The sequence below is a fragment of the Gorilla gorilla genome, chromosome X, assembly GCF_029281585.2.
Source record: "Gorilla gorilla gorilla isolate KB3781 chromosome X, NHGRI_mGorGor1-v2.1_pri, whole genome shotgun sequence".
NCBI classification, from domain to species: Eukaryota; Metazoa; Chordata; class Mammalia; order Primates; family Hominidae; genus Gorilla; species Gorilla gorilla.
Window position 1 is genome coordinate 6,852,785 of NC_073247.2, and position 2,762 is coordinate 6,855,546.

The window sequence follows — 2,762 nt, forward strand, 5'->3', positions numbered from 1 at the left end:
TACACCGCTATCTGTATGAACATGGAAATATCTACACCGCCATCTGTATGAACATGGAAATCTCTGCACCGCCATCTGTATGAACATATAAATATCTACACCGCCATCTGTATTAAGATGGAGATATCTACACCGCTATCTGTATAAACTTGGAAATATCTACACAGCAATCTGTATAAACATGGAAATATCTACACCACTATCTGTATAAACATGGAAATAACTACACCGCTACCTGTATAAACATGGAAATATCAGCACTGCTATCTGTATGAACATGGAAATATCTACACCGCTATCTCTATGAACATGGAAATATCTACACCGCTATCTGTATGAACATGGAAATAGCTACACCGCTATCTGTATGAACATGGAAATATCTACACCACTATCTGTATGAACATGGAATTATCTACACCGCTATCTGTATGAACATGGATATATCTACACAGCCATCTGGATGAACATGGAAATATCTTCACCGCTATCTGTATGAACATGGAAATATCTACACCACTATCTGTATGAACATGGAAATATCTACACCGCTATCTGTATAAACATGGAAATATCTACACCGCTACCTGTATAAACATGGAAATATCAGCACCGCTATCGGTATGAACACGGAAATATCTACACCGCTATCTGTATGAACATGGAAATATCTACACCGCTATCTGTATAAACATGGAAATATCTTCACTGCCATCTGTATGAACATGGATATATCTACACAGCCATCTGGATGAACATGGAAATGTCTACACAGCTATCTGTATGAACATGGAAATATCTACACCGCTATCTGTATGAACATGGAAATATCTTCACTGCCATGTGTATGAACATGGATATATCTACACAGACATCTGGATGAACATGGAAATATCTATACCGCTATTGGTATGAACATGGAAATATCAACACAGCCATCTGGATGAACATGAAAATATGAACACCGCTATATGTGTAAACATGCATACATCTTCACCGCTATCTGTATAAACATGGAAATATCTACACCGCTACCTGTATAAACATGAAAATATCAGCACCGCTATCTGTATGAACATGGAAATATCTACACCGCTATCTCTATGAACATGGAAATATCCACACCGCTATCTGTATGAACATGGAAATAGCTACACCGCTATCTGTATGAACATGGAAATATCTACACCGCTATCTGTATGAACATGGAAATAGCTACACCGCTATCTGTTTGAACAGGGAAATATATACACCGCTATCTGCATGAAAATGGAAATATCTACACAGCTATCTGAATATACATGGGAAGATCTACACAGCTATCTCTCTACACATGGAAATAACTACACCGCTATCTGTATGAACATGGAAATATCTACACCGCCATCTGTATGAACATGGAAATATCTGCACCGCCATCTGTATGAACATATAAATATCTACACCGCCATCTGTATTAAGAAGGAGATATCTACACCGCTATCTGTATAAACATGGAAATATCTACACTGCTATCTGTATAAACATGGAAATATCTACACCGCTATCTGTGTAAACATGGAAATATCTACACCGTTACATGTATAAACATGGAAATATCAGCACCGCTATCGGTATGAACACGGAAATATCTACGCCGCTATCTGTATGAACATGGAAATATCTACACCGCTATCTGTATGAACAAGGAAATATGTTCACTGCCTTTTGTATGAACATGGATATATCTACACAGCCATCTGGATGAACATGGAAATATCTACACCGCTATCCGTATGAACATGGAAATATCTACACTGCTATCCTTGTAAACATGCATACATCTTCACCGCTATCTGTATAAACATGGAAATATCTACAGCGCTATCTGTATGAACATGGAAATATCTACACCGCTATCTGTTTGAAGATGGAAATATCTACACCGCTATCCGCATGAAAATGGAAATATCTACACAGCTATCTGCATACACATGGAAATATCTACAAAGCTATCTCTTTACACATGGAAATAACTACACCGCTATCTCTATAAACATGGAAATATCTACACCGCCATCTATGAACATGGAAATATCTGCACCGCCATCTGTATGAACATATAAATATCTACACCGCCATCTGTATTAAGATGGAGATATCTACACATCTATCTGTATAAACTTGGAAATATCTACACCACTATCTGTATAAACATGGAAATATCTACACCGCTACCTGTATAAACATGGAAATATCAGCACAGCTATCTGTATGAACATGGAAATATCTACACCACTATCTGTATAAACATGGAAATATCTACCCCACTATCTGTATAAACATGGAAATATCTACACCGCTACCTGTATAAACATGGAAATATCAGCACAGCTATCTGTATGAACATGGAAATATCTACACCGCTATCTCTTTGAACATGGAAATATCTACACCGCTATCTTATGAACATGGAAATATCTACACCGCTATCTGTATGAACATGGATATATCTACACAGCCATCTGTATGAACATGGAAATATCTACACCGCTATCTGTATGAACATGGAAATATCTACACTGCTATCTGTATGAACATGGATATATCTACACAGCCATCTGGATGAACATGGAAATATCTACACTGCTATCTGTGTAGACATGCATACATCTTCACAGCTATCTGTATATACGTGGAAATATCTACACCGCTATCTGTTTGAAAATGGAAATATCTACAACGCCATCTGTAGTAACATGGGAATATCTGCACCGCCATCT